The sequence below is a fragment of the Lissotriton helveticus genome, chromosome 7 (genome assembly GCF_964261635.1).
Source record: "Lissotriton helveticus chromosome 7, aLisHel1.1, whole genome shotgun sequence".
NCBI classification, from domain to species: Eukaryota; Metazoa; Chordata; class Amphibia; order Caudata; family Salamandridae; genus Lissotriton; species Lissotriton helveticus.
Genome location: NC_136068.1, coordinates 1,566,115,830 through 1,566,138,773, shown reverse-complemented (window position 1 = coordinate 1,566,138,773; position 22,944 = coordinate 1,566,115,830). Strand labels below are relative to the sequence as shown.

General features: G+C 44.4%; 1 protein-coding gene across 3 annotated transcripts in view; it reads right to left on the bottom strand.

The window, feature by feature from the left end:
* Positions 1–22,944, bottom strand: part of TTYH1 (tweety family member 1) — a 271,334-nt gene that overhangs the window by 170,598 nt on the left and 77,792 nt on the right. The window lies entirely within an intron of this gene.

Genomic DNA, 22,944 nt, shown 5'->3' with positions numbered 1-22,944 from the left:
ATGGGGACAGGGACAGAGAAAATCCCAGGGCCTCACACCCCTGAATGTCGTCAGTCTGGATAATGGAGCAGGCAACCCGCTTGTCCACCACCATCGCAATGCCTCCGCCCCCCTTTCCCATGGTATTGTTATGAACCTCTAGGTAACCAGATATTAGACTAGGCGCTCAACACTCAATCTGGGGTAATGTAACAAAGTAACGTGTGTCCTCAATGGTGCTCCTAAGGGAAGAAGGTTGGTTACCTCTACAACCTTGGCCTACCCTCAGAAGAAGGTAACAACATAAATTAAAGAATACCCTCCCCGAGCACTCAAACCTGTAACACTTATCAATAGTCACTAAACAATTAATAAATCCAAAATTATAATATAGTGCCAATTGATTCACATTTGTGTCCATTTATTAAGTTTTCTTCAATTAGTGTATTCTTCTCTTGACACAGCAAATTGTCCATATCCACAAATCCAGAAGTCTTTATGATAATCTCTCCATTATGTACAAATGAAAAGCAGCCAACACGTGTTTCTTCATGCAGAATAATGCATCATTGACTTCTTCAGGGTTGAAATATGAATCTCAAAACGTACGCAATCTAGATATTTGCTCCTTCCTGTATCACACGTCTGATACTAAATCATATATCTCTCCTGTGCCGGGTAATGCCGTCCCATCTATCAAAATATATCCGTATGTTCCTTCAAATCTTGTGTTGCTCACATGTTCGTTCAAACCTCTCTCAAAGTATGTAATATAAAGTCAAGCCAGTCTCACCCTTCTTTATCGGTAGCCCATATCTCCAAATTAAGCCATTATGATCCTGTACGCTCCAGAATCCCCATGTACATACTCGCCCGTTCCTCATATCCCAGTCACACGTAATAATAACCCGGCGTTCTACCTACCTGCAGACCACTGGCCCGAGGACTGGTAGAGGCGCAAGCACAGCATTGCATTCATCGAGTTCTTTCCAATGGTATTAGCAATGAGACTTTGTGGACAAGACACAACATTCAAGAAAATAACCACTGTCATATACAAGTCTGAAGTGGCAGTGATTAACAGGTTGCCTGCTAATTACCAATGAGTTATTATGATGCTTCTAAGAGATCAAGCACTGCAGCGTCTGCAGTAGGATGTCGTGTTTCGAACCCAACAAATTCCAGGGCGTGTTAGAGAATTTGTGAAGGCAGCGTCTCCCTTTCAGTGGCCGAGATCCCATGGGATGCTCTGGAAGCAGACCGTCTCAAGGTGGCCGTAGCAGCAGACGTGTGGAACCCAGGACCGTGAAGGGCTTGTCTCTAGAAGGTGCAGTTCATGAAGACATCTCATTCGCAGGCTTGGGAGGAGTTCATAAGGATCTCAGCAAAGAGAAATGGCAATTATGAGGCAGGCTCGAAATGAAGAAAATAAGGTGCTGTGAATTTTGTGATGTCAACAATTGACATATACCTGTCCCCGTGACTGCTGTAGGGCAGCTCTCTGGAACTACTGCATTTTATGGAAAATGCATTCAAGGACATGAACCAGGCAGGGTTGCGTTTGTCAGGCAGATCGTGGAAGGATGGGTGAGAGAGAAGGGCAAGAAAGAAGATGGGTGAGAGTAGTTTTAGTGGAGGTTTTGGAAGGCATCATAGTGCTTGATGGAGGTGTTGTTCGTCATAATTTGTTGGCACCATGTCTTTAGGATAGGAGCGGCAATGGAGCAGTGGCATAACACAAAATGATGTCCCCCCCTGCAGAACGTGATGATGATACTCTGAGACTCCACATCTCACCGATATTCATAGGCTTTGTGCTGCATGGGGACCCCTGAAGTGAGGGGGCCACCCGTACACCGCAGGGACTGCAGGGACCTGCATTGCACTCCTGCAACAGAGGGGGTTGGCTTAGACTGGGAAGAAGATTAGCTGCATGTATGTGTGTGAGTGTTGGCTGTGTGTCTGTGTGTATTTACTTATAAGACTGTGTGGTGCATGTGTGGTTGTGTGTGTGTACTAACTTGTGTTGGAGTCTTTGTGTTGTATGTACCCTTGTGGGTATTTTCTGTGTGAATGTGTGCAATTTGCGTGTGTGGGTGATTCTGTGTGTCTTTGTATTTGCCTATATGTGTGTGTGTGTTGGATCTTATTTGTGTCTGTAAGCATCCGCGTGATTTTAGTTTCTGTGTGTGCATATTTCTCACTAGGGGTTACCGTTCGATACAAAAGGTCATTCAATCTATTTTCTAGGCACAGGTGTTTAATAAATGCAAATTATTCTTCTCAGGTGTAGTGAGTGCGATCAATTGCACATGTGATGGTGTGAAAAGCAGACGCCAGTGATGCTGGGAAAAGGCAGCGCCGTCGCCCTCACCAAGGACGTTTGCGACAGATCGCTTGTGCCTTTCGTGCCCCCACATCACGGCCATTTTCGTCTCGAAAACGATGACACTGTTCTGACAACAGCAGGACGGGCGGTCTCCACTCAGCCCGTGACATTCCTTTCCCACGCGGGGGAGCCAGGGCATTAGAACAGAAGCTCAGGGGGGAGATCCCCGCCTGCGCGTGGCAAGGTTGCCTGACGCGCAGCCGCGCAGCCGCGCGTAACCCCGGAAGGGCCTCGTGCACGGGATCAAACTCGTACAGCTCTTGACAACAGCAGTGTTAGCCACAGCTCACAAACTATCATTGGTATGTCGCTCGCAGAGGATATCGGCTAGTCAGAGGCTGGTTCCATTCGTCTGGCTAATAAAGGGGCTCGTGGGACTGTGAGGTCTTCGAATTAATGCACTTAATATTTGGATTTCTTAGTCACAGTTTTCCCCTGTAGCTTGGGATGGGGGTGGGGGAGGGACACTGGAAGGACGTAGTAGCATAATGTATTAATCATTCCACAGACCGACCTTGAGTGGGGCATGGGGTTTCCACTTACAAACACTCCAGAGACGTACATTGTTGAAATTGTGAGGTCCACCTTAAAAGCTTTAGGATCTGTAGACCTGGGTGTAGTTTGCGGAGTTCCGCTATGCAGAACTCTGCAAAGTGACAAAAAAAACTCTGGCACGCTATGCGGAGTTTCGCAAGCGACAAAGTGCGTTACCTTGCGCCGTTCGCACTGATTTTTACCGCCAGGTGTTTTACAGTGCGAACAGCATCACACGAAGCGCAGGAGGACACTGCTTCTTTTTGCGACTTGAGTAGAAGTTCTACTTGAGCGGCAGATTCCTCAATGTGGATGGAAGGTTTCTCACTGCGAGTGGTACCAACCATCTGCGACTGGATGCGTTGAGAAATCTCGCTGGGAAGTGGTCTAGCGTTGGATTTTCCTTGCTCAGCAACTTAACATTGATGAGCGAGGAAAAAACTCTGCTACACGGAGCGGAGTTTTTCAGAACTCTGTGAGCTCCGTGGAGCACGGAGTGCGAAAAACTCTGCAAACTCCATGAACGGAGCAGAGTTCACCGCCCAGGCCTAGTTTAGAGTACAGTTTCTGAGGCTATTATCCTTGCCAAAATGGTTTCAATTACGTCACCTGGTGATAGCACTGCATTGTGGCGGGTACAGCACAACCTGCAGGCAAGATTGATGCCTAGTGGGTCTCCTCCAAAAGCGAGCAACCACCCGCATCAGCATTCCCACTGGACCAACACATGATGAAAGCCATTTGCATGGCATCCCTTTAGAGGAATGGTATCCTGCTCACCTTTATGGAGCCAATATGTGTCCTTCATGTGCTTAATCATCTTTGTGAGTGCACCCCTTGCCAGTGGCCATGCTCAGCTGGTCCTGCCCAAAAAAAGGAGTTGTTTTTCTCTGTCTTGAAAATGCTGGGTTTCTGGCTAAATACATAATCCTTTGCTTCAAAACAGACCTTTCCAGTTTGATTGGGAAGAATACAAACCTGAGGCAATTTGCCCTGAGTGGTGGGACCTCCTGAACATCAAATATGTGGCCCTGATCACAGCTCTTAAGGTCGGAATAAGTCCTAGGTCCTGTAATAAGTACTTCAAACCACCAAGGAGAGATCCAGGGATCCCTCCAGAGATTCCAGAGGTGATCCTCAATTCCATCCAGGAGGAACACGGTGAATGTATCCTCCCCATGACACTGGTAGCCTGACTCTGCCTCCCTAGTGAACACATGGCATATTCTGGCAAGAAGAACCTGCTCTCTGGGGTTCAGAGATCTCATCTACAGACCTGCCCGGTGAACCCTCAGGAGGAACAGAAACAACCAAGAAACAAAGGCGACTGACTGAAGGACTGCACTGGCCATTCTGAAAGTACAGATTAGGGTGGATTCTGTCACTGGTAGGTACCGCCACCCCTTCACCTGACAAAAAAGCAGCATAGCAACCAAGGTGACATTAACTATTGATTGGTTAGTTGGGGAGCTTCTTAAAACCCAAGGATGCTGATCTGAGAAGGAGGGCTGCCTACAATCCCTCTAAGGGAGACTCACTTTGCGCTCACTATATATTTTCCGTCCCTTCCCAGATACTTCCAGACCACATCACGCTGCCCGAGTGCCCCTCTTAGTATGTTTGAGTATGGACTTATTGCCCACCAACTAGGCACAACCCCACTGGTGTGTCTATCTACAAATTATCTCTGATCCTTTTGCAGTCTAGTGTCAGTGTCCCTGTGGAGCCAGCACCCAGCCTTCAAGGATGGGAAAGTGGAGCAGCCTTGATGCCTTCTAGTGCTTCCTGGGAGCTCTCCTCTTTCACCCAAACCTTCCACCACAAGGGTCCTGTCGCTCTCAAATCCTCGGGCAGCCTTAGTCTGTCAATGGCGAGTGTCCCCATAGAGAAGGCTTTACTTCGAAGGACAAATAATGAGCTAGCAATGGTGCTAAACTGCCATACAACAACCTTTTGCTACTTACATAATGATACTGCATTATGCTGATATAATTATTTCCTATAGTTATTGTAATTTGCCATTCATAGCAGTAAACCTGCAAACAATATAGCATCGCAGCCTTTGAGATGGTCTAAAAATAACTTTATGTTTACTTAATTTGCACTGCTCCCTACCTACTCCCAGGATCAGGACAAGTGTCTTGTAGACATTGAGACAGGTCTGTGCAATCTCAACAGACACGATAGGTCTGTGGGTCTCATTGAGTGACATAAATGGATGCTATCCATTTACCCTCATAGAGGTATGTATGGAGGCTTCAGCCCGGTAGAACTGTCAATGCAAACCCCGTCCGAAGACACACCTCACGAAAGGTACAATCTGTCTCTTTCAAATCAATCTCTTAACAGTCCCTGGGAGAGGTGAGAGTTGCTACTGCAGGTCACTTCTCGAGACAACGCTGGAACAAGATAGAGCTCTAAGTTCAGGCCCTTTCAAGAGACATCTTGAGACGACAGGTGTCTCGTTAGGTCTATTTCTACGACCTCTGCTGTCCGTTTACCTTCCTGATATCTTTACTCTCAGTCCGTTGCTATCAGATGTGACAGTCTCATTAGCCGTCTCTCCTCAAGCACTGTAAAGGGACAGACATCAGCACAAATGACGTATGTCCGGACCTAATTTAGACGCAACCTTTGAGAGGGGCTGTCCTAAATCCATACATTAGACATCAGGTGAGTCGCGGGAGACACCATCCTGCATTCGAGAGACATTTCTAGTCAGAAACTTCCTTGACAAGAGAGCTTTCCTTTCAGCACCCCCCGTCAGCTCGAGGTGAGCTGTCCGTTCAGCACCGGCCAGGGTTTGTCGAAGGTGAGCCCCTGTAGTGCACCTGGCGCCTCAGCGCCATTTTCAAGTCAGCCATTCCGTCACACCGGGAAATTAATTCAGCCGTCACGAGAGTGTTAACTCAAGCAGTTTAATAGGCCACTCTCAACACAGTTATGATTAATTGTGCTGTGCCTAAATGTTTGGCAGTTAATCTGAATGTTTTCGGACATCCTCCAAGTCTGATAGTAACAGCCCGGAGTGAGGACTGAATATTTACATAGCCTCATTCATTTGCTTCTCTCGAAGTTTCCATCCATTTGTGTAAGTTCTCTGCATTCAGCATTTTAGTTTTTCTTATCTCTGGGGAGCTGCCATCTCGGTTGAGTTCATTGGATCCCTAGAGGTAACATGGGGTCAGACTCGCGGGTGTGGGGTGGCGTGGATGGGTGAGGGTGTGTCGCGTGGGAAGGGGTGTTTTATTTAAAAATATTTTTAATTAAACTTACCGGTCCGCCGGCTGGCCAGCTCCCATATCTCCTCTGCTCTTCAGGAACAGGAAGCAGAAGCAGGCAACCATGCTCATTTCCTCCCCTAAGCCAATCACAAGGCTGCTCAAGTAGCGTGGTGATTGGTTGGGACGCCAACCAGCCAGGGGCTAATGTGGAGGCATTTTCTCCATAGAGGCTGCATGCAGCCTACATGGAGAAAAGGCAGAGTGCGCATGACTCGTTTGGGCGGCCCCAGGGGCTGATCAAACAGTCTTTGCACACTCGGGAGTGGGCAGGCATACCACTCCTCACCTGCCCTGCTCTCAGAGCAGCCCCGCCCAGCCGCAACCAAACATAAAATGGTAATAACGGAAAGTTATTACCATTTTATGTTTCTGAGAAGCAGTGAGGGAGACAATCCTCCGCCCTAGTGGAGAAGCCGCCCCTGCATGGGGTGTGACATCATTAATGAGCTCCTATTTATGAAGCCTGGCGTTCCTTTGACCAAAAATAGTTTTAGACGATATTGGGCATTTGCTGTGGCTGAACGCTTTTATACTTCTGCTTGCTGCCATTTCAACTTTTTTTCTGTGATCCTATTATAATCGTATGCAAGTCGATCAGCTGTCTTGCGCCCTGTTTTGATTATTTGTGTTGCACATAAAACTTTGGTAGCTATCCTGAAGGTAGCCAGAAGTAGCCAAAGCCTCCTAAAACAGTTAGGAGCGAGGTTTGCACATATTTTCCACTTCATTTGTCTGCTATTAGCCACTTGTGTCTGGCATCTTCTTTGAGCACTCCAGCTTTTCTCAGATACATGGAGATGGCTATTTTGGGAGTACGCATTGGGTCCCTGGGATCCTCATTTATAAAGAGTAGAGCACACTCGTGCAGTGGGTGTGCCATTTTGCTCCATTGTGCATTTAAAGCAGGTCAGTCTATGCACGTACGCGATATACCAGCGGTTTTATGTAAGAAAATCAAGGAAAGAAATACCGTCCTACAATTGTAATGTGGCTAAAAAACTGGAAGCCTTAATATAACGAAGGAAAGTGTACATATATAAGTATAGGATTACTACTCTTAACTCCAGATCTATGAATCATGAAGATATATATCGTCAAGGTACATACATATGGAGGTATGTAGAGTCAATCTATACACAGTGCTTAGAAAGGAAAAATAGAAGTGCAGGTACTCTGTAACCAGAGTACCTGCTTGTTTCTGAGAAGTGCTGGTACTCTCTAATTAAAAGTATTACATTTCTCTTGAAAAGTGCCGGTACTCTCCCTCTCAAAATAAAAATGTGGCCGTGCTCAGTACCGGACAGTAACGGCCCATTTAAAGCACTGTTATATGTATCTATATATGTTTATCTTTGTGATATTTTGATTCTAGATATTCAGGTCATAATGTTTCTGTAGGCCCAGGACATTCTGGTACTATAATCTGCCAACATTCACTAAGGTCAGAGGAAAAGACTAGAATCATGACTCAAACAGTTTTTTCACAGGAGTACCCTAAAAATATAAAATCAGGCAATTTTTATAATCAAATTTGGTATGCCGAACTTTTTAGGCATCGCTTGCATACAACTAAAGGGAACCACTAACATTTCTCAGTTGAAATATCAAGTTGGTGGAATGAAAATATAGGCAGGCTTTGCTCTCAAAATATCAAATTTACAAAGGATACTTTTTAAGTTATCATCTTGGAAATATTAATATTAGTGAACCATGGACGACAGAAGAATACAGACCCTGTTTTTTGGCAAACTTGATGCCTGCTGGTTATCAAATCACCTTTTGTAATCGAGTAGCTAGGAAACCTGGACGGTTTGCCGGAATCAGTTCAGAAAGTATGATTGTCAAAACCTCAATCTTCCTCACTACCACCATAGGCTATCTAGGTAGTCTTTTATCACCAGAACCCTCTTTGATCTGCTACTGGCATATCTCCCACCAGAACCCTCAGCTCTAACTATTGATACATGCGTGGGCTGTCAACTCAGGTCATGGCTGCCAACAATAATTTACGTGTGCACACAAGAATATATGGAGCACTATGACTATCTCAGCTAGTCGAAGGGTCCGACATGCGATAAGGAACATATGCTTGGTGGTGTATTACCTCCGACTGAAACACTCTGTTTGCTGCCTGCTCTTCTGTGGTCTGCTCATCAAGGTATTTCATTTAAAAGTACAGGCACTGAGTCAACATGAGGGCCATAATGAATAGTTGAGAGTGAGCGTAATCATTCGGCTGCTGTCTGAGAGTCACTTCTCGCCATGGTTCTCAAACATTTTAATGATCATCTTATTATGTCCTCTAGTCGAGTCACCTGCCATAGTGAAAAAAATGAAAGCAAAAGACTAACATTTGCGAACAAGAGCTCTGGCCGCTGGAACGCGCTTGGCATAAGTATTACGAAACTGATGCTAAATTATGTGGGAAACAAAAACATGTTGCTACACTGAAAATATGTTCAGTGCTTCACTAATGATCAAAGAAGTCTTTAAGAAGTCTTTGCCACCTTGTCTATCCTCATTTAACTCTCTTGACAAGCATTCATTTTCTAAACTAATGAATTAGAGTCGTCCCCAAGGCTCGCTCTTAATCCCTATGCAGCGAAGATCCTAAAATCCCTCCTTATAGTGATTGGAGATGACCTTGGTATTATTGTCTACAAAGAGCATAACTTGCTTCTTTAGCAATTCCTTCCTCTATGAAAATGGCAAGGACTACCTACATGGAAAACTCAATTCCCTGGTTGCTTCTGCTTAGGATAAAAATAGACCTGTGTCCCACGTGCTATAGATCTCAAAACTCCTGGTAAGAAGGATAAAGAGTCTGCCGCTGGAGTTTATTGTATCTAAGGATATGTTATAACATTTACAAACTGTTTTCCATCCTGGAATGTGGACCATGGTGGTGGCTGCCTTGGATGACCTCAAATTGGACACAGATGATAACAGTTTTGCTACACTTATGAATTATCGGTTGTGATGGGCACAGTTGACCATTTGAGACTGTTATTCATAAACCAATTTTCATAGGGGTAACTTTGTTTCCTACTGATTGACGACAACGGGTAGCAATTCAACATTGCGAATCCTCAAGAAATGCTCTTGTGTGTGCTCCTTCAGGGCTCTGCCCAGTGGCTTCACCTTTCTCATAGATATGGCATGCGTGGAACTCATCTTCCACAAAATTAGAGATTGTTGATGCATGATGATGACAGACAGATTATTTCGAAAGAAGGTGGTTACCTAGATGTCGTGATAGATAACCATATCTACCGAGATAACCTATATACTGCCTACAATCAGTGGATTCTTGGATGTGTTTCATGCGTATTAAAAGACTTAAATGACTACAGAGCAAAAGCACACTATCAACCAGTCAAGGCTATTGTATTATCTGAACAGTAATATCGCAGTGCAATTATATGGGTCTTCATTAGATCTTAATTCAGAGGCACCAGCTCTCTGGAGCAACAATGTGATTGATACAGATGAAAAGAGATCGCTAGGCACGTGCTACATTCAAAGATTTTTTTTGCAGGTCTTGCATAGTTCTATGGAAAACTTGAAAAGTTCTGAAGAGCTGTACTTTCCTGACATTTCCATCAAAACTGTGACTTTTGTCACAATTAATATCTGACTGCTTTCTGAATAGTGAAGAAAACACATGGAGACTGTTTAAGTAACAGAGCTGTCTATCAAAAGTATCCTCAGATTGCTTTTGATAAATGTACACTTTATCTTCCAAGTTCATTGCTCCACTGTGATTAACTCTGTGCATTAACTGACATTGACCCTTGTGCTACTCTGGGTAGGAAGCAAGTTCAATCTTTATTGCTGACTCTCTCCTGGTAGAATAGGTCAAGCATGGCTGTATCAAAAACCTATATTTCAACTAGTCTCTCAGAGAACCACGACAATGCCCTCAGCAATTATTTGGGTACTAGGAGAGGAAGATGGGAATGCTCTTTACTGTTCCGCTTTTGGGCAGGCAAAATAAAAGACCTACTTTGCTTTCCTTTAGGTTTTTAGCACAATTTAGAAGTGTCTCCATACCCACATAATACAATTTTTAAACAGTAAATGCTTCATTTTACTTTCTTCTGTGTTTTTTATAGGAAATATGCTAAAATGTTCTTAATGCATTTTTATTAAGTCCAAAAATTTGATGCACTGTACTCAGTCATTCTTTTTTCTGAAACAACTGTGTGATATGGAAACATGTTTTATGTAAGCCTATTTATTTTCTACAGGACCAAGAAGCCACAGATACATTTTACTTATAAATCACATTAACTTAAATACTGCAGTGTCGATTTTAATTGTATTTAAAGAGATTTCATTTAAAAGGAAACCATTATCAGCATTAAATTATTGTCTGTTCAAACACACTTGAAGGCACCGGTTCAATTTTAGGAAAGTCCTTTGTATATGTTTCCTACATGTTTAAGCATCTTGAACCCAGGAAGCGTGTGGAGTCCTAGCTTGTGCATTCACAAGAGCCCCTTGCGGTGTCCTGGGTAGTCAGGGAGTCAGCCTGTTGTAGCCCAGAGGAGAAGCTTGCCCCGAAGTGTCTCCAGTTACGCTCCTGATATCATAATGTGGACCACCAACTCAGGAGTCCACGAAGAAGCACTACATTGCGAAAGCTACTGCTCTGCACAAATTGACGTCACAACTCATAACAGCTCAACAAGATGGCTCCCAGCAGAGGTTGATATTTCAAAAGTTATAGAAGTCAAACTAATGCATTATATGGGTCTAGATTAAAAAATAAACAGAATTCCTAAAGTGAGAAAGTATTTATTTTTTTAGCAAAATCAATATTTGGTATGATTAATCCTTCTTCAAGACTATTCCTTTAAAGTTTCTACTATACGATCCTGTCCCCCATGAACCATCGGATGATGTCCCTTGTCCCCAATTCTCTAACATTGTCACTGTCTGCTAAGTGGAGGTTGCCAACATCATCAGTGCCATAAATAGAGGTATCTATTCGTGTTACAAGGGTACCTGCTGTGGCAAATTTAGAAAAAAGCGCCCAATTTATCATTTAATGTAGAGCAGAGTACACCAAGGAGGGTCAGGTAGGTGCCAGGCAGGATGGGGGCTGTTGGAAAGTCCAAGAGAGTGAGTTGTGAAAGGGTTTGTGTCTGGAGCATTGGTTGTACCCAGGGCAGCCTCTCAGGATTGGAAAGAGGAGAGCTGTCAAGAAAATATGTAGAGGGCACAGACGAAGAAGAGGTGCCAAGGTCACAGACCCACAGCTGATTATCAAGAACCTCAGGAAGAAACTCAGCAGTCACAAGAAGTCTTCAGGCCTGATTTGGGGTAGAGTTGGGTAATCGTGGCGGGAGTGAATGAACAGACTGAATTTCTTCCACCACTCTTTCCCACCGGAGGAGGAAATCCAACAAAGTAATCGTTCCAAGCATTGGAGGATATGTCGTTACCATTAAACTCTATATCGGTTAACAAGACTGTTACATCTCCTTCTACAGATTTCTTTTATGTCCATTAACCTTTCCCTGTACTGCATCATATTGTTCCCTGTCAGCTTGAGCATGCACGTTGTTTTGATTCCAATTGGATTCTGTGTTCTGGAGGGAAGCTGGGGAACTTGAGCCAGTTGCATCTGGACTATGAAGTGAGAGATCTATAATGCTGTGCTGGGAATAAACGTCCACTAAATTTCATTTGAATACTGGATTTATTTCAACAAAGACAGATCGAGGGTTTGAGAGTAAGAAAAAGAGGGGGTAAGAGTGAAAGAGAGAAACAAGAAAGAGGGAGTTAAGGATAAAAGGAAGGAAAATGAGAAGGAAAGTTGGAGGACAGAAAGGAAGGACATTAAACTTGCTGCAAAGAGGAGTGCGAAGGCACAGCTGCACTGTACACAACTCAGCAGCTAAGAAAGCCCCTCTGAGCAGCGCCACAATGCTAGTAAGTGTCTAGAGAGAAACCGCAGAGACAGACACAATTTACCACACATTCATACCAGATCATTACTAAAACACATCACCCAAAAGGAGCCATTATTGATTCATTTGGTTTCCTGGTCCATCAATCCAATATTTCATCATCCCTCACATTAACTCGTCTTTAGTAGAAGTGACACCGGGCAGCCCCACAGAAGGCTGTATAAAGGGCCCACGTGGGACCGCCTTGCTGAAAAGGCTTAAGGACGGGGATGTTTCAGATTAGAGCGTTTTGTGCTTCAAACAATCTTCGCTCCTCCTGGCCGTCCCCTGCTCCCCCTCCCCGGACAGAGCGTCCTTTGTACGGGCCTGGGAGCGCGCAGTGACCCCCTGAATGGAAGCGCTTGTTCTAGTCTCCCCCTTTCTCGCGTCCCCCCTCGGTGACCGTGTCTGTGTGAGTGAGGCTGAGTGTGCAGCTCTGGCAGACCCCTGGGCCCCGCCAGCCCCCCGTCGGCTCCCTTCCGTCTCCTCGCGCCTTTGGCCATTAAAAGGCAAGTGTTCATTCCCACAGGGCGCCCAAGAGCCACCGAGCCGCTCTTTTCATTTCCATGAGAGCTCAACTTAAAACAGGTACACTTACGCGTGTTTGTCCTTCTCTCAGGGCGCTAACAGCTGTTACACACCCTCGCCCACCTTAGTCTGCGGCAAATAGGAGTTAATGCCTGCATTCTGATTCGTTGAGCGAATCCTGACGTTTCAGAGGTGGTTCTAATAATGTATATATGCGCAGTTGGAAAGTGACAAACATGCACATCACTCATCCTCCCTGCGTAGACTACTCATCTCTCTACTGTCACACTGCAGACGCCATTTTGTTTCAAACCCAACCGCTGTTTATTTATTTATTTACAAATGTGTTTTTTGTCCTCTCTCTCTCTCTGCTTGCAATAAGGGTGGAAATCGTTTGCAAGTGCAGCGCTCTTAAAACTCAGAGAAATATATTTAGATATGTGCAAGAGTACAGCAGGCTTGCATTAATTCATTTGTAAGCATACAATGGTTTATGCAAATTGTGATAAAATTATTATTCTAGATGTGAAAGTCATGTAGGTGCAGCTTATAACACCATCAGAAGGATGTGCATAACGTGTCACGTATGTCCCAAAAAGCTGTGAATGTAATTAGCGTGGGCAACTTTCCATTATCACTTCACAGAACACTTTGTGAGTGTGAAAACATCTTTATTTTTGGGTGCCCAGTCCATTATCCAAATGGGTAAAATAGTCTTAAATCCTGAAATATCAATGGCAATCAACATTACCCCCCACAGGTACTGCCCTGAATCCATGTACTCTTGCAGGACCTAATAAAAAGGTTTCACTAGCAACACCTGCCTTGTTACCACTGTAGGAAAATATTACGAGACACAAAAGGTCCTAGAAGTAAGCACAATTCTTATAGAGACAGTACATGGAAAATACACCTTAAAACTAACCTTAGCAAAGAGGGTTAATTCACAGGGCTGGGCAGACAGCATTACTACACTTAACATCTCATCTTGACATTACCACTTTACTTTACTTAAATATGCTGGAAATACACCCTGAATTATAAATCTAGACAGGGCCCACAATACACTGACATTTATCTTGGAAGTTAGTCCCTTAGCCTTTCCGTCAGAATAACTGGCACACCAGTTGTTGTCTACTTGGAGAATGAATAACCAGGCATATCTATTCAACTTAAGTAGGTCAATCACCTTTTGAACTTACTCCACTGCTATTCACCTGACCTCATTTTTTGTCCAAGATTGGGAGGGAATACAATCAGTCTAATAATTGTTGTTAAGAAAACACTAACAGAAAATCTGGACTGGGGAGGCAGTAGACAGTGCCCTAGCTGTTAGGGTGAGGTGTATTGTTCAATGCATAGGACCTTTTATGAATTAAAATACATCATATACTCCCAGCTAGGTTTTCAATCACATATCCTGGGTTGTTCAACTGTAGGTGTTCACCTTCCCTATTAGCATCACTGCCAGGCCTCTCCAGTCTGGTTGGCAGTTTGCTATGAATAGCAAAACGGGGGAACATTTGGTGCCTTGCAGCAGCTCAGTGCTGGCAATGGTGTAGGTCACCCAAAAATTGAAATATAGGTTTTGACTGATAATCTAGCACTCAGTTAAGATAACTGTCTCACAAGAACTCCTGAGTGACTGCTTGAGGAAATCAGAGACCAAGAGCAGGAAGCAAATAGATTATTTTTAGGGGCTCGATAATCCACATCACAGAAGAACATAAGGGGATTAGTTCCAATCATATCAATTGCCCAGAATGTAAGGGTACACCAGGGTCAGTCCCTTTTATATTTATTTTGGATGCAGATACTTTATTTTTGAGTATACTATAAACTACACAAAATATTTAAATCTGTATGTCAACTGCTCTACGGCACCAGGCCTTGACGTCCTCACAGGGGATTTTTTATAAATCCTACAAGGACCTATTAGTGCCCAGATTGTTTGAGGTTTATGATGAGGCCCTCGAGATGAAAAGATTACCTCCTACACTTCGGGAAGCGGTCATTATTTTGTTGCCCAAAACAGGCAAATATCCCACAATGTGCGGCTCATATTGACCTTTACCACTGCTCAATCAGGATTTCAAAGTTCTGGCCAAAACGATCGCCCTCCAGCTGTCGCAATTGTTGTGAATTTCCATTTCAGTAGTGCATTGACTCTACCATGTATTTGGGCATTCATATTCATTTAGATTCCGCCCCGATTATCCGTCTTAACTATGGGCAAGCAATTGACGCCCTCGAATCACAAATAGAGAAGTTGCTGCGGCTCCCGTTGTCCATAGCGGGTAGGGTCGCATTAATTATAATGATAGTGCCACCCAAATTTCTATATCTTTTCAAGAATATCCCCATCCCCCTATCAAACAGTTTCTTTTTGACATTGCGTTCACTCCCTATTCGACTGACATGTGGGGTAAACAACCTAGGGTGCGGTTATAGATGATGACCCTACTTTATGACAGTGGTGGGTTTGGGGTTTCCAACCTTAAACTCTACTATCTCGTAGCACAATGCATCTATGCTCATGCTTGGTTTCATCCAGATGCCAGAATCCCATATATTCGCCCTGAGGCAGATTTTGTTCGTCCAGACTCGTTGTCGGCTGTGCTCCCCAAAGGCATACCCAGAGATCCTCGTGACATACAGACAGTTTCCACCATTGGGCCTGGGATAAATTACAGCGTGCCATGGGGGTTTCCATACTATATCCGTCGGCCCTTCCAATTCCCAACGCTCGCTGGATGCCAGTCATGAGTGAGAGACTGGTGCAGTGCACTTTTAATATCCTTTAATTTGGTGACCTATTCTCAGGCAGACACGTCTTCTCTATGGCCGATACTAAGACGCAATCTTTATGGACCATTTTATTATAGGTGACATACGTTCCACGCTCCGAGCAATTTTGCCTAGTTTCCCTATCGAGCCTGACTCATTTGCTCCTCTTTCCACAATCATAGAGAGCCAATGGGGTGAACACCTAATTTATAAATTGTATAGAGCTTGCTCTGACGTGATCCCGCTCATTGATGATAAAATCCGCAAGAACTGGGAGGTGCACCTGAGCCGCCCCATTCTGTACAAGCAGTGGAAGACAGTGTTGTGTAGTGACGAAGGACGTTTTTTTAAATAGTAGACATAAATTACTTCATTTCAAATTCTTTTGCAGAATGTACATTACACCAGAAAACGCGCACAGAATTGACCCGTCCTGACTGCAAAAGTGTTTGAAATGTGGTGCACCTCATGCAGATTTTGCCCATCTCTCTTGGACATGCCGTGGAGAAGTGTGGTTCACTGGTTAGAGGAGGCAGACCTGGAAGCAGAGTTCAGCCCGGGACCAGGGTTCAATTCCCGGCTCAGCGGGGTCTTGAGTCCTAAAATGTCCATGGACTCGACAATTCTCGCTCCGGTGCCTACTTGATTCACGGGTTCACACTCTGCGACTCTGGGCAATAGCTTGCTTAATCTCCACAACGGCCCCTCGCAGCGGGATGCCTGGCTTTCACCTTGCGGATACCCTGCTGGGGTTATCTCACAGGGGAATACCAGGACGGGTTCCCTAAGCAAGCGCTTAGAAACCGCTTGGTGATTTGCGCTATATAAATTCCTGTACATTTACATTTACATAAAATACAGTCTTATTGGGAGGCAGTTCATTAGACGTTGGGTGATATGCTTGGCTTGTCTCTTGTTCCCATTCCAGAGGTTGCTTTACTGGGGTTCGTGGTAAACTTTCCCAAGGGTGTTCGGAAATTAGCAGCCATCAGTTTCTTGTTAGCGAAAAGAGAAATTGCCATTGATTGGGGTTGTAAATGGGCTCCCACTCTTCAAGGCTGGTTGAACAGTTTAGCCTTTTGCAACACAAATAGTGAAGTGAATGCCTACACGTTGCCCCGATCCTCACGACCAAAGGACATCTGGGGTCCGCTCAGGAGCTGGTCAACTGCAGACCACCAAGCAGCTGGGTCACAACTGGAGCAAGGTAGGGTCCCCACTGGGGTGGGATAATTTCCCTTTGTGGGGTTCATGTGCCGAGGATGTCTTTATCATTTGTTTCATGTACAGGTTCTGATTGTTTTGAGCTGATTCCTAACTTGATGCTGTTTCTACGAGTGATGGGGCAGGGGGGTTCTCGAATGTATTCCTCTGGCTAGGGGTGGGAGCGAACCGCCAGGAAAGCCGTAACACTTGACAGGTGTTTCTATATTTTCACGCTTGGAAGTCTAGTTTGCACATAATTATTGTTGCATATGTACTGGTATTAATAGTGAGCACTCATGCTGGTTTTTGCTGTAAGGTTTCAAAATGGTAAATAAAGTGTTAAAAAAATCTTCATGTTAACTAGCGAGTGTTCTATGAGAGTTATTCAAATGCTTTAATCATTTCAAGGAGTCATATCTTATGAATTGGGAAAATTTAAAAATCATAGTGTTATACCTAAAAAGGTTGAATTTCGCAATGTTTTGCAGTAGAAGAAAAGCTATTAAACATAACATGTCATGATGAATAGCTTTGAATATCTCAAACCAATTAATATAAAATTTGAACATTTATCAGAATTCATTAATAGAAAAGTAATCTTACTGTAGGGAAACCATATTTTAACTTATAAGGATAAGTGTGCTTACAAACACCACTGTATTTTAATATAGTCTACAGTTCCACATCATGTGATCTAAAGTTTCTGACTTTCTCTAGAGACAAACAAATTTCTCACCATCCTCCATAGATTTATACTAAAGCCTCTTGTGGTTTTTATGACAGGAAAACAAGGCGATCTAGACACCAGTAGGTGGGTCTGAAGGCCCTTAATCTGGGAAAGAGGTGATCAGAGAAGGCTTAGATCAAATAGCTGGGTTGTGCAGTGAGAGAGACAGACAGAAGTTAGGAAGGTCAATGGATTCTTTAATCAGCAACAGGTGGGAGAGGGTAGGCAAAGGTTTGGACGTGAATGGGAAATAGTGGCTAACAGTGGCGGCTGGCATCTAAGGAAAGTAGTGAGGTGGAGAAATAGGTTTTGTGTGGGGCGGACAAATGGTTGGTGGGTGGGTGCATCGTGTGCTACATTTAAAGCACAAATTAAATAAATAAATAAAAGTAAAAATTCACTTAACTTACATGCTGAACAACACGTCCTCCTCACTCCAATCACCAGACCCGGTGACTGGAGTGAGCGCATTAAGCTTGCGGCCCAGACATCTCCCTTAACCAATCCTGGTGCTGCTCTCATGCTTTTAACCAGCATTAGAGAAGTGCCGGGATTGGAGGGAGCTACCTCTCCCTGCACTACCAATGGCACTGGAGTCCTGTGCTTCATCTGTGGGTGAGACAGGTTTAAAGTGTGCATGTTTGGCTGGCCGTCGCAAGACAGCTTGCCAAAGGGACATGCACACGTTAAACTTAAGTGCATTGGCAGCCCGCCACTCCTCCCTGCTGTTGCCAATCAGTAGACCTCGCACCATACTGACACCCAGCTTGAGGGGGGTTGATGACAAATATAAAAGGTAAAAATTTACTTTATCACCATTTTTTTTTCTGGGGGCATTTTAGTTGGTGGGGTGACAATCTTGTGCTCTAATGGAGGAGCCTCCCCTAGTGGCTAAGCTGGTGGCTTGGTATCAAAATTCCCAAGTTCTAGTCTCGGACCCCTCAACAACCCAAATTGTGCAATCCTGTACAATGTGTTTTATCTTCCTACACCCCCGTTTGCTATGAAAATATCGGAGGTTTGTAGAAAGTGTGCAGTATTCCATGCAGGAGAGGGTCACCTTTCCCTACAGTTATCAGTGAGTGTGTAGGTGGTTGCCTGAAGGCTGAAGTAAGTGCCTTGTTTGCTGAGCACCAGGTAAGCTGTGTTTGGAGGCCTGACCAGATGCTAACAAAGAATCTCCCCCAGGGAGGCAGGATGATGCAAACGCTGATGAGGTAAGGATTTCTTTAGTGACTGAGGGTAGCAGTGTTGTTGGAATGGCTGACCACACTTGCATGAGAGTATTGTAGAGGGACATTCTAGAGGCTTGGCTCAGTTAGATGTGAGGTAATCGCCGGAGACAGCTGATCAGTACACACAGGCATTTCCCATCAGGCATGAGCGGTAGGGACCAGACACCATTCTTGGAGAAAGGGACACTGATTGTCCAGAACCCTCTACCTACCAGGACTGGACCCAAGAGGACCTAGAGCTCCTTGAGTCACAGAGAGGAGGTTTCAAGAAGAGGTCCCTTTCATGCAGCCCATCTTCATGGGGCATGAAGGTTCAAACGATAGATGATTTACAAACTAAGAAGTGCTGATATTTGGTGGGAAGTAAGTGGGTGACATAAAGTGAGCCATCTCTAAGGGCTAAAGGTATTGTGGGCAAGTTACTGGGCACAGGAGCAGGCGGACATGTCCTTCAGGTCCACATTACCAGATACTTTTTTGACCACAGCCATATTTGCACCACTCTGCATTTCCCAGCTAGGAATCACTGGGTCTGCCCAATATTTAGTCGACCCAAAAGAGAGGTTAGAGGGGACTATTCCGAAACCTGCGAGTATGAGGAATTGCTTTTCCCTCTTTAATGTCACAATGTTCTGAGTAGGTGTAGAGCACTTCTGTCGTAAACCGCCTCTCACATGTAGAAAAGTGCTGTCGGAGGAAGTTTACAGGGTGGGTAAACTGGGTTACTGCTACATTGAACAGCGGGAAGTGGACATGTCGATCAGTTCATAGTCTGGTTGAGATGAATTGATGGTCATTCAGAGAAGTCTTACTTCATAGGTTAAGTGGTGGGATGCATGAGGCTTGGATTTTAAGGTTACTGTGATTTCATAAAGCACCACATAGAAAATAAGAAGGGCAGCGAGGCAGAGTAGCTTTCACACTGCAGGATATTGAACGGAGTGAGGTACATGGGTTATAACAGCTGGCTAAAGATGAGTTGATGGGCAGCGCTAGACGGGCAGGCACTAGAAGCGTTGATACCAGCGATTAGCTGGACGGGGACTGCATGAGTTGTTAGATGGTGCTAGCTGACAGGCTAAGGATGGGTATGATTGATTGGGCTAGAGTTGGAGGCTGTGGACAAGTTGATATATGGGACTAGCTTGTCAGGAGGTCAATGACTTGATACATGGGTTAGCTGGACGGGTTTTGAATGAGTTGATAGGTGTGTCTGACTGAACAAGTTGTGGGTGAGTTTGGATGTATGTCAGTACAACGCGATCTTTTAGATCGCGGTACTTAACAACGCGGTTATTACAACGCAAGTCGTTACAACGACTTGCGTTGGAGGGCGCGGATTGAGGAATATTATAATTTTATATTCCAACACCAGTCCACGTAACAGTAGGGAAGGTGTTGGAATATAAAATTACAATATTCCTTAACCAACAGCGCCATCCAGCGCAAGTCGTAGTAACAACTTGCATTGTAATGGCAGCGTGGTAAAGGTCGTGTGGTGTAAACACCGCGTTGTAAACGACATTTACCATCTTGATGGACATAAAGTGAATATTTGTTGATGCAAGGGTTTAGATGGTAGATGAATGGATTTATTATATTAGACTGCAAATGAACTGATAGATGGGAGTAACTTGACAAGTGCTAGACGACACCTGTGGCTAGCCGGACAGACTGAGATGACCTGATAGATATATTTAGAGGGAAAAGTGGTAATAGAGTTGATAAATGCAGCTGGCTGGACAATCTCAGAATGAATTAATAGATGGAACATGCTGGACAAGTAGTGGATGATGTTATAAATGTGGCCATATGGACCTGCTGTAGATGAAGTGATAGATAGAGCTAAGCAGGGCAGACAATTGATGTGTGCATAGACTGGACAGGAGGAGGATGTTTTGGTAAGTTTGGGTTGTTAGACAAGCAGTTGATGAGAAAAATAGAGTGGGCAAGCTGCAGAGGCTATGGTTGAATTAATTAACTTTAGAATTAATAAACTGGATTAGATGAACTGGTGTCAATGAGAAGTAAGTGATGGGCTGATTAATACCGACAGCTCAACAGTGTGCAACACCGAAGTGAGATTGGTGGATATCCAGTTTATGATTAGAGCACTGTGCAGCGTCACTTTCAGGTGCAATGAGAACAAATACACCACATACATATGATTGTAACAAAGAGCAACAATTTTCCAAGAGACTGTTAAGCATATGGATAGGGCACTGGCCACAGGATTTCTCATTACCCAATGATCCATTTTCAGCTCCTGGAGAAAGGAGCTGGCAAGTATTTCAAAGCTGATTAGCTTTATCTCTTTAACAATTAACATGCTGAAGCTATTGTGTAAGTTCTTGGAAGGGGATTTATCCAGTGCTAAAACAGTGTGCCGTATTCTGAAATATCATCCCAGCACAGTATACAAACTGATAAAATATCAGCCCTCAACATAAACACGGTTACAACACCAGCCATGAACAGTATGCATAGTTCCAAAGTATCAGGCCTCATCAGTATAGCCCCTGAGAAAATACCAGTCCTAAACAGTGTAAACACAGTTAAAACACCAGCTGTGAGCAGTGGACAGACTTTGAAAGTATCAACCATGATCAGTACACCTGCTGATAGAATACCCACCCTCAACAGTATAGCACTAACACCAGCAGTGAAAACTAAGTATTCTTCGAAATTACTGAGCCTGAGCAATACATCCACTGACAATATGCCAACACCCAAAAGTAGAAAAACCTTTAAAACACCAGTTGTGAATAGTGTGGATAATTCTAAAGTATCAGCCATAATCAGATATATGCTGGCATTTAGCTCTACTCAAGTTGCTTAACTGGCTGGAGTGGTGTAGCACTATCAACCACTTAAGAGTAAAAGTATTAGGTTTGGTAGATTTAGCAAGAAATTTCGCTGGAAATTTAAGGGTGATCGAGTATAGACAGTTGAATAATTTAATTACCTAGGGCTTATAATTGATTAATGCAGCTGTTGGCCAACCAGTCTAAGAGGGCCCTCTTGCCCCACCTGGCTGCTAACGTCGGAAGACGACCTACCCCCTGCTGCATAGATCACTGAGCACCTTTTTGATTTATCGATTGAAGATGTTTTTATTATAATCCGGCCCACCGCGGTATACGCCGATTCTACATTTCGGCACAAGGAGTGATAACATCGTTTGTTAATCTAATTTCAGCTGCATACAGATAAAGAGGTCCTATCTATAGACCTTACCTGGACCCATTATCGCGGTCTGTTTTCTTCATTATCCGAAGACATAACATTTGAAACAAGATGGCAGTGTCCTGATGAAGACACTGGAGGAGAAACCCCCAGATCAGGCGACACAGCAGGTCCAGGCTGCTCTTGCCAGTCTTTTTAAAATATTGCTATTTTGCACGCTGCTATTGTTTTTAAGAAACGGAACTGTGCTTTTAAAAAGTGAATTGTACCTTACCTGTGTTCGGTGTGCCCCTGGTCCGCCGCGCTTGTGCCGTTTGAGCGGAGGGGTTAACACCATCTTTCTAGGCGCCCTCACTTCCTGGTCACACTTGGGGTAGCTCTCTAGTCTCAGCCCACACTGCTGCGGTCCCGCCCACTGGTACTACATCAACCAGTGCGCCGAGCGGACGCGCGCAGCGGCGCGCCGAAGGCAAGCCCGTCTGCGCCCATCCGCTCCCGGCCGATACCAGAGGCCAGGGACCCTGTTCTTCTTATTCTATATATTAGCTTCCTTACTGCCCTTTGGGCCCAGATCCCTGAATGGAAATCATACGATATACTAACCAGGAGCTCAACTCCCTAAATACAACCGGCACCAGTAATAAAACTCCCAAACCACTTAGCGACTGCAAAGGGAATGGTTTAAATCTGGCAAAAACGGTGCAAACTCATAATAATGGTATACCGGACTTTGACTCCCCGACAAACCTAATGTACATGTATTGCAACGCAAGATCACTGCCCAAACACGCCCTAGAAGTTTGGTCGCTCCTGGACTCCAACAATCCCGATATACTATTTATTACAGAGACCTGGCTTCAAGAGTCCTCCACCCCAGACATCTCTATTGCCCTGCCCCATGACTACAAATTACACAGCCTCGACCGGCGCAGTAAAAAAGGAGGAGGTATTGCCATCATATACAAATCCTCCATTAAACTCCATCCCCATGACTCCTACTTGGAGCCCTGGGGCGAACTGGCCATTGTCACCCTGACCTTCGGGAATAAAGAGACATGGAAAGTGGCCCTTACTTACAGACCCCCAGGAGTTAAAACCCACTTTGTAAATAAGATGATGGAGGCTATTGCTC